Raw genomic sequence first — 10,890 nt, 5'->3', positions numbered from 1 at the left:
GTGGCAAAATTATGTGAACTACTATGATCAGCAGTTAATTTGAATGTGAAATTAGAGTCAGGTGTTTTCAATCAATGGGATAACAAATCAGGTGCGAGTGGGCATTACAGTTTGAAAGTTTTGGCGCACACACACGCTCACACAATTCCAGAAAGTTTGGGCCACTGTCTCTTAAAAACAATGTGATTTGGCAAATCATGAAAATCCTATATTTCATTGAAAACAGTACAAAGACAACATAAACGTTGAAACGAAGAAATTGTTTTCTGAAAAAATATATATTATATATTTTAAATTTGATGTCAGCAATGCGAAATTCCTCCAAATTCATCCGCTCTTGCCAGGTGTTCATTGGACCATCTTGTTTGTTTGATACAGAGCACCGTTTGCTAATGATGAATGTGAAATTTCCCAACACAAAGTGAGAGTTACGACACCAACTCAATACAGCACCTACAGGTGAAGTAAAACCAACACCTGATGTCCAGGCCCTACAGGACAGCCCAGAGAGCCAAACAAGACTGAAGGAAAAATTGGATAGTGCATTTCAAGGATTAGAAAATTAATGAAGTGAATAAATTGGATGAACGAATAGTAACAACCATAAGGAGTTGTGTTGAAGTTTGCCCAAAGACCAACCCGATTAAGAAGAAAGAACCGTGGAAAGATGTAATGTTGCAACAACAGATTGGAGACTTGCTTAGCTATAAAAACCAGCACTACCTCCTGAACTTGAGAACCCTGATGAATACCCACATCCGAGAGATGGCGTGGTATACATCAACGAGGATTTCCCAGATGAACAAAAGGCGAAGAGTCCTCAAGAACTTTAAGAACAATAAAAGTGCCGGGTGACGAGTGGAAAACCGAAGGGTTGAAGTACAATGAGAGGAAGGTCTTGTTTGGTGCAATCCTTACTCACTTGACGTTGATTTGGACATGTGTTGTGGTCCCAACCTCATGGCTTCATGCTAACATCACTTGTTTGTTCAAAAAGGGACTGAAGAACATAGATGCAAACTATTGCAGGAAAATCTGTAGGAGCAAACACGAGTCAGATTCTTGCAAAAATTATCATTAATTGATTTAAAATTGCACATTAAGATCGTATGAGTGAAGTACAGTATGGGTTCTGGCAAAATCGGTCGACATCAGATGGAATATTTATTGTAAAGACTGATCGAGAAATATGGAGGACCTCTAATAGCAGTCTATGTGGATCTGAGTGTAGCGTATGGCCACATCCTATGAAATTTTCTTTAAAGAACCTTCAAACATGAAAGTGTTTTTGTTTTTAAAAAAAAAAAAACACTTTGTTCACCAAATAATTCCATGGGTTATTTCATAGATTTGATGTCTTCTGTATTGATCTACAATGTAGAAAATATTCAAAATAAAGAAAAACTTATGAATGAGTAGGTGCCCAAACTTTTGACCTACAGTATATACACATTTTTTTTTTTAAAAAGCAGTGATTTCAAAATTGACATTGATTTGTATTACATTGCAGACAGAATGAACTCAAGATATTTCAGGTTTGTGGTTTTTTTCTGGTCAACTTCATTTCATTTGTTAATATACATCCATTCCTGCATTTCAGGCCTGCATCAACATTCCAAAAAACGATGGGATGGGGAAATTTAGGGTTAGTAATGAGGTAAAACAATTAAATAATTATGTGAAATGAAACAGGTGATGTCAACAAGTCACTGTAATCATGATATGATACAAAATCAGTATCCAGGACAGGCCTAGTCTTTGAGGAGCAAAGCTGGGCTGAGGATCTCCAGTTTGTCAACAAATGCATGAAAAAAAGTTATTGAAACATTTTAAAACAAAATGTTCCTCAAAGAAAGATCTGAAGGGATTTTGATATTTCACCCTCTATGGTGTGTAATATCATTAAATGATTCAAGGAACATGGGGAATTTTGATGCATAAAAGGCAAGGGCACAAGCCTAAGCTGAACACCCATGACACCCGATCCCTCGGAAGGCACTGCGTCAAGAAATGTCATTCATCTATAGTTAATATAATCAAACTGGCTCGGGATTCCTTTGGGAAACCTCTCAGCCAGTTTAACCTCTCAAACTGTATCTGGTTTCATCGCAAATGGCTGCACCCAGGTAAGCCTATTTTTAGCAATATCATAACTTTTTAAATGGACAAATTGTGGTTAGAAATTTTTATTTTTCATTTAAATGTGCCGGGGCACATCAGGGCACTCGCCGTGGTTGGCTCTCACAGCTTTTATTTTTTGGGGTTTTGTTTGACTTTAAAAAAAGACTTGATGTAGTACAAGCACAGGCACTGTTGCCCCTTTTCCACCAAAGCAGTTCCAGGGCTGGTTCGGGGCCAGTGCTTAGTTTGGAACCGGGTTTTCTGTTTCCACTGACAAAGAACTGGCTCTGGGGCCAGAAAAACCGGTTCCAGGCTAGCACCAGCTCTTTGCTGGGCCAGAGGAAAGAACCGCTTACGTCAGCGGGGGGGCGGAATTGTTAAGACCAACAACAATAGCAAGACTGCGAAAGGTCACCATTTTTAAGTGACGAGAAGCAGCAGCTGTACAAACGCAAAGTCATCCATTATTGTTGTTGTTGTTGCTTCGATGTTTGCACCAAGGTTTATGCAAATGCAGCGACGTAACTGACGTATACAGCAACGTAATGACATGGCTCCCCTTAGCACCCCGAGCTATGGAAAAACAAACTAGTTCTCAGCTGGCTCGCAAGTTGAACAAGTTGTGAACCAGCACCGGCCCCGAACCAGCCCTGGAACTGATTTGGTGGAAAAGGGGCATCAGTGTATTGTAGTGGTGCTTTGAGTTCTACGTCCATTCTTGCTTTGCTTGTAGAAATGGGGGGCCCCTCGAAGAGTGGGACGTATTTAGCTTTCATTAAACTTTTGGAACAGAGAACCAGTGTTTGTGCCACCAGTACTAATGTCTGAATGCTATGAATTCAATAGAAAACAGAACATAACATAAGTCAATGTTTAAAATAGGCTAAAGATTTTAAGTTACTCGATACTATCCCTGCTCAAGCTGGGCTTCAGTTCCTGAATGGCTCCTTCTTTTTGTAGATGTAGATTTCAATCCACTTAATGGTATTCATGATAAAAATGCAGGCTTCTCTTATGAATCACCTTCAATCTGTTTGGAGTTCTGTTCTTCAGAATTATACAGATGGCTCTAACGATCCTCTGTCCAGTAAAACTAGCTTTTTTTTATCAGCTAGAGTTTTGATTTAGTAATAGATGGTCTCTCTGTGTTTACAGTAGAAACAGTAGCCATTTAATGTGTACTTCAATAGGCAAAGGAGACAAGTCTTTAAAATATAGTTATATGCTCAGATTCTTCTTCAGTTCTGCATTAAATATTTAATGCGAGACCAGAGCTTATAACTGAGCTGTTTTTAAATTTGTATCATCTCAAATGCTTAGGATCTAAGGTTAATTTTTTTTATGGATCCCAACTCACAGAGGCATAATGGATAGTGAAGTAGTGGATAGGATTGCCAAAGAATCTTTCAAAAAAAAAGAAGCCTAAATTAGTGTTAGTTATGGCAGAACAGAGTTAAGAAGTAAGCTAATAGAGGGTATTTTACAATTGTGACAAACAGTGGGAAAGAGATTCTAAAGGTAGACATAATTTTTCTATACAAACATCAGTGAAGATGACAAATACTCAATCCAGGAACAGATTTCATTAAGCCATGTTGATTCATCTAAGATTGGGGCATTGTAGGCTGAATCATTACCTTTATTGAAAAAGTAAACCTCTAGATGTTTTAAGTGAGAAAAGTCGGTTCCCTGAAACTGTATATCATGTATTAATTAGTTGTAAGAATTATAATGAAGAAAGAAGTATACTCATGAATATTCAAAAGCTGGAGGACACTTTCTCACTGTCCTCTCTTTTATATTTAATGGATGCTGATGTGACACCCTGCCATCTTAAATTTTGAATATCTTCTGGCACGTATGCCAGAATATAAACAGAATCGGACCCACAAACTGAATGATTATATACTGTAGGTGGCAGTAATGCACCAAAAGGTGCCTAATCTGCCATTAAACCCAAATAAATAGTAGTCTGACTTTCCCAACACATAATATATTTACTTTAGTGATAAACATTGTATTAGTCTCCACTTATGTTGATGACACACAGTTGTATATTTCTGCAAAACCAGATGAGAGACGACAGCTTAACAGAACTGAGGAATGTGTGAAGGACATTAGACACTGGATGCTTATTAACTTCCTTCTGCTTAACTCTGACAAGACTGAAGTACTTGTACTAGGATCACATGCAGCTAGAAGTAAGTTTTCTGATTACACAGTAACTCTGGATGGCCTTTCTGTTTCTTCACATGCAGCAGTAAAAGACCTTGGAGTGATTATTGACCCCAGTCTTTCATTCGAAACTCACATCGTTAACATTACCCGGATAGCTTTCTTTCATCTCAGAAATATTGCTAAGATAAGAAATTTAATGTCACTACACGACGCAGAAATACTAGTTCATGCTATCGTTACCTCCAGGTTGGATGACTGTAATGCCTTACTGTCTGGATGTTCCAATAAGGGAATAAACAAGCTCCAGTTAGTTCAAAATGCAGCAGCAAGAGTCCTTACAAGAACTAGAAAATATGACCACATCACCCCGTCTTATCCACACTGCACTGGCTCCCAATCAAATTTCGTACTGATTATAAAGTACTACTATTGACCTTTAAAGCACTGAATGGTCTCGCACCACAGTACCTGAGCGAACTTCTGGTCCTTTATGACCCACCACGCCTACTTAGATCAAAAGGTGCAGGCTATCTGCTGGTACCTCGTATAGTGAAGGCTACATCAGGGGGCAGAGCCTTTTCTTACAAAGCCCAACAGTTATGGAACAGCCTTCCAAGTAGTGTTCGGGGATCACAGTCTCAGCATTTAAGTCTAAGCTGAAAACATATATGTTTAGTCAAGCCTTTTGCTAATGGTGTTTATGAAGTAAAGGTGTAGATCTGGAGGGTCCTCAGACATACAGCGTTTTGGTAAACTGGGATGTATGGATGCTGTCAGTCCCCACTCGCTTGCTCACTCCAGTTTGTTGTCAGTGTAGTGGCTGGCTGCTTTATGTCCCGGGGCTCCCTCATGCCTGTGTTACCTTCTGGCTCTCTCCTTTTAGTTATGCTGTCATAGTTAGTTTTGCCGGAGTCCCTGCTTGTACTCAGCGCCAAAATGTATACTGTACCTACTTATTTAGGTGACATTGGGCATACCTAACAACCTGTGTTTTCTCCCCCCAAAATCTGTCCCTCTGAGTTACATGTCAATCCTGAGATCGAGATTCTGACCTCTTCTGCTCCTCGGACCTGCCTAATCCATCCTGATGCCCTACATCTGGTTGGAGTCTCATCACATCGCTCCTGTGGAGGACGGTCCCACAGAGTCAGTTGAAAGTCACACTTGGACAACGCTCTGGACACTTACAGTAATGCTTTTATGGCTGAGGACTACAGTTGCCTTGCTAACTTTTGGACTGCAGCTGTCATGAACAGTTTTGCACTCAAGTTTCCATCAATGAAGAGTTTATAACATCAACGAAACTGACTTCATGTTAAAACTGTTAATGTTATAGTCATGTTGTCTGTTGTTACCCAAATGAGGATGGGTTCCCTTTTGAGTCTGGTTCCTCTCGAGGTTTCTTCCTCATGTTGTCTGAGGGAGTTTTTCCTTGCCACCGTCGCCACAGGCTTGCTCATTGGGGATAGATTAGGGATAAAACTGGCTCATGTCTTCGGTCATTCAGATTCTGTAAAGCTGCTTTGGGACAATGTCTATTGTTAAAGGCGTCACGCAGTGGCGATAAAAAAGTCGCATTATTCTGCACCAGAATGCTTTCGAGATTTGAAATAAATTGACCGTCGATTTTTCAAAAGCTTCCCGCAGTTGTAATCGGTCTTTATTTGGTCATGCCCATCACTTGAAATTTCCCGCATTCGCAGCGCCCCCTCTCGGTCAATGGAACAGCTGCGTGACGTCATACCAGTAACCACTCGGTGCAGTTGCAATGGCGGACACACCAGAAAATAGGAGCGATGCTGAGGAAATTAGCTTTGATTTTACCGATACAGAAGAAGAAAATGGCCCACAAGTAGAGATTTTGACAGCTGAATGTCCTGGTGGTATCCAGCCTTACAGATTTGAACCTGAGCGCTCATCTTCAGAAGAAAATGAGGACAGTTCTGACGACGACAGAAACGAAGACGAGAATGAAGAAAACCGGCGACTTGAAGACTTGTTTTGGTTGGTTTCTCTGACTAAATCACTACTTGTGTGTATTTTTAAAGACCATTTTCACTTGAATTAGAATGCTGTGTGATTAATCTATGATTATGTGTAATACTGATAGCTGTAGGGGGTGAAAGTATAGCTAGAAAGATTGAATTCTAGCAACTTGACAGCTTGCGATCTCGCAAAATGCAGTGGGCCTTCTGATACAGTAGACCCCTTGATATTCCAGTTTTCATCATTTTCCTTTTATTGCGGTTGATTTTAACTTGATATTCAGTATGTTATAGGCTGGGAGTATTGAGCTTTGTATTGTATTGTTTAGTAAACGTACAATCGTCAGTAATAAGTGATAATTATTAGTTAAAGGCAGTTCTGTGGCATAAATCTTTCAATTAACCTTCTGTCATCCATTTGCTAAAATTATGTGCCACATATGTTATCAAGACAACACTTCATGTGACAAAGAAAGATATGACAAAGACATAAATGTATGAAAATAATTTTGTACAATTAATGACTGATACATAAAAACACTTAAAACATGTGTTTTTAAAAAAATATTTTTTCTATCAATACCTAGCCATGACCTTGAAATCAGATCCATTGATAACAACAGTCACAAATAGTGTTCAGTGTTCGTTGTTACAGCCAAACACAATACACCGATTAGGCATTTTGTATCACAGAATATTAATACATCATTTCATAGTGTTTTGAGTGTTCAAAACTATCCACAAACTGAATAAATCCACAAACTCCGCAATGTAAACAACTCTGGTAAACGCACGCTATAGAGAAAACATGGCGACAGGCCAGCATCACCCAAGGGAGGTTACTGGTATGACGTCACACATAAGTTGACCTAGTTAATGGCTGGCTGCCTAAATTTGGCTGTGCGCGTCAACTTTAAATGCTTGTAGCGGGTGCATCGTGACACTGAGATCGCGGGAAACCGAGGGGCTTGAATAACCCACCAAACCCGATATTGACACATGATATAGCCTGATTGCTGAAATTACCGCACGACGCCTTTAAAAGCGCTATACAAACAAACTTGACAAAATAGCTGTCAAAAAAAGCACTCTTATTTTTAATAAAAGGAGATAAAAATAGAAGGGCAGCACAGTGGTGTCGTGTTTAGCACTGTCGCCTCACAGCAAGAAGGTCCTGAGTTCGAGCCCAGCAGCTGACGAGGGCCTTTCTGTGTGGAGTTTGCATGTTCTCCCTGTGTCTGCATAGGTTTCCTCCGGGTGCTCCGGTTTCCTCCACAGTCCAAAGGCATGCAGGTTAGGCTAATTGGTGGCTCTAAATTGACCGTAGGTGTGAATGGTTGTCTGTGTCTATGTGTCAGCCCTGCGATGACCTGGCGACTTGTCCAGGGTGTACCCTGCCTTTCGCCCATAGTCAGCTGAGATAGGCTCCAGCTTGTCTGCGACCCTGTAGGACAGGTTAAGCGGCAATAGATAATGGACGTGTGGATGGATAAATCGAATTTTGATTTAAAAAATTTGCTTTCAGTTCTCCTTTAATTTTGAGGGCGAGAAAACATCAGAAGTGATGTCATCAATAGCCTCACTTGTGAAGATATGGAAAAGATGTTCCTCAGTTCCCAGAGTAGTTCATATGAAAATTCCCAGTAAAACACTCGTGTCTGTATAATAAGAAGCATTATGTTTCGTGTATCATCTCTATTGAATTAATCTGTTTTAGCTTTTTATAAGGATTCAATAATTTTTCACACCATTTCATCTTCTTGTAATAATGCAGAAAATACATGGTATAAAGATACTAAACTAACAAACTTCACTAATGTTCTCTCTCAGAAAAATCAGCAGACAAGGACAACACTATACTGCTAAATTAGCTACGGGTTGTTTTACAATCAGGGTACGCAAGCTAAAAATCACATTTAAGACTTATCTTCAATATCAAAAGGCTTGACTAAAACTTGGTTGTTTATTGTAGCCCTGTGATAAAAAAAATTTGGTGATAACGTTATTTTTGGTGAATGTATGGCAATATATGTCATATTTAGCAAAATTACTCGTGTCATTTAGAAAAAGTGCTTTTTTGACCACAGGAAGCTCCAAAAGGGATGCACTTAAATCATTCTTTATACCATAAAACAAATATTTGGTTCCATATCATTGGAAACATAGTTACAGTGGTGCTTGAAAGTTTGTGAACCCTTTCGAATTTATGTTTCTGCATTTAGGACCTAAAACATCATCAGATTTTCACACAAGTCCTAAAAGTAGATAAAGAGAACCCAGTTAAACAAATGAGACAAAATTATTATACTTGGTCATTTATTTATTGAGGAAAATGATCCAATATTACATATCTGTGAGTGGCAAAAGTATGTGAACCTCTAGGATTAGCAGTTAATTTGAAGGTGAAATTAGAGTCAGGTGTTTTCAATCAATGGGATGACAATCAGGTGTGAGTGGGCACCCTGTTTTATTTAAAGAACAGGGATCTATCAAAGTCTGATCTTCACAACACGTTTGTGGAAGTGTATCATGGCACAAGCAAAGGAGATTTCTGAGGACCTCAGAAAAAGCGTTGATGCTCATCAGACTGGAAAAGGTTACAAACCCATCTCTAAAGAGTTTGGACTCCACCAATCCACAGTCAGACAAACTGTGTACAAATGGAGGAAATTCAAGACCATTGTTACCCTCCCCAGGAGTGGTCGACCAACAAAGATCACTTCAAGAGCAAGGCATGTAATAGTCAGCGAGGTAACAAAGAACCCCAGGGTAACTTCTAAGTAACTGAAGCCCTGTCCACACGGCAACGGATTCAGGTGAATCCGATAAAATTTATCGTTTCGGCCTGGCGTCCACACGGCACCGGCATTTTGGGTGCCCCAAAACAATATTTTTTGAGAACGGGTTCCAGAGTGGAAAAATCTGGCAACGGCGCCGTTGCGAAGTCGTCTGGATGAGTGGAACGGATTTGTTTACGATGACGTCACAACCACATGACTAGAACAAGCAGCACTCTCGCGTGCATCATTCGTAACAACAACAGCAGACCCCAGAGTAGTAGTAGTAGTTTCAGTGCTGCAGTCGCTGCTAAGTTTATTCGCATTATTGAAGCAAAATGTACAGGTGTTATACCAACTAGGCGTCTGTGTTTTTGTTCCTGTGAGTGCTTCATGCCGGGTAGAAGAAGGGGGTTTATGCGCATGCGTCCTACTTCTTCTATTGTTCTGGTGTCTCCGATGGGACAGTCTTACAGCGCACGTAGAGGTGTGGCATGTGTATTGCATCGTTTTCAGCAAGCGTTGCGTTGCCATATGTACCTGATATTTTACTGATTCGTTGCCCATGTGGACGCGATGTTTTTTTTACCCACTAAAAAAAAAATCTCGTTGCCGTTGTCGTGTGGATGTAGCCTGAAGGCCTCTCTCACATTGGCTAATGTTAATGTTCATGAGTCCACCATCAGGAGAACACTGAACAACAATGGTGTGCATGGCAGAGTTGCAAGGAGAAAGCAATTGCTCTCCAAAAAGAACACTGCTGCTCATCTACAGTTTGCTAAAGGTCACGTGGACAAGCTAGACGGCTATTGGAAAAATGTTTTATGGACGGATGAGACCAAAATAGAACTTTTTGGTTTAAATGAGAAGTGTTATGTTTGGAGAAAGGAAAACACTACCTTCCAGCATAAGAAGCTTATCCCTTCTGTGAAACATGGTGGTGGTAGTATCATGGTTTGGGCCCGTTTTGCTGCATCTGGGCCAGGACGGCTTGCCATCATTCATGGAACAATGAATTCTGAATTATACCAGCGAATTCTAAAGGAAAATGTCAGAATATCTGTCCATGAACTGAATCTCAAGAGAAGGTGGGTCATGCAGCAAGACAACGACCCTAAGCACACACGTCGTTCTACCAAAGAATGGTTAAAGAAGAATAAAGTGAATGTTTTGGAATGGCCAAGTCAAAGTCCTGACCTTAATCCAATCGAAAAGTGGAAGGACCTGAAGCGAGCATTTCATGTGAGGAAACCCACCAACATCCCAGAGTTGAAGCTGTTCTGTACGGAGGAATGGGCAAAAATTCCTCCAAGCTGGTGTGTAGGACTGATCAACAGTTACCGCAAACGTTTAGTTGCAGTTATTGCTGCACAAGGAGGTCACACCAGATACTGAAAGCAAAGGTTCACATACTTTTGCCACTCACAGATATGTAACATTTGGATCGTTTTCCTCAATAAAAAAAAAAAAAAACAAGTATAATAATTTAGTCTCATTTGTTTAACTGGTTTCTCTTTATCTACTTTTAGGACTTGTGTGAAAATCTGATGATGTTTTGGGTCATATTTATGCAGAAATATAGAAAATTATAAAATTACAAACTTTCAAGCACAACTATAAGTTTTAATGTTGAATGCCAGTAAGTTTTCAGACTATTTTGATCAAATTAGTATGTAATTGTGTCAAAAAAATGTCCTCTCCGAGACAGCTAATAATTTTTCAATATAACATAACATATCTAAAATGATTATTTTCATCCAAAAATGTGGTCAAGATATTGGGACATAAATATTAGACACAACTAACACAAATCTTACAGCCTTATATTT

At 39.7% G+C, this 10,890-nt stretch overlaps 1 pseudogene; it reads right to left on the bottom strand.

The window, feature by feature from the left end:
• LOC132885423 (zinc finger protein 850-like) overlaps positions 1-10,890 on the bottom strand; it is a 32,539-nt pseudogene that overhangs the window by 2,444 nt on the left and 19,205 nt on the right.

This window comes from Neoarius graeffei, chromosome 4 (genome assembly GCF_027579695.1).
Source record: "Neoarius graeffei isolate fNeoGra1 chromosome 4, fNeoGra1.pri, whole genome shotgun sequence".
Lineage (NCBI taxonomy): Eukaryota > Metazoa > Chordata > Actinopteri > Siluriformes > Ariidae > Neoarius > Neoarius graeffei.
This window is presented reverse-complemented; position numbering and strand designations above follow the sequence as displayed.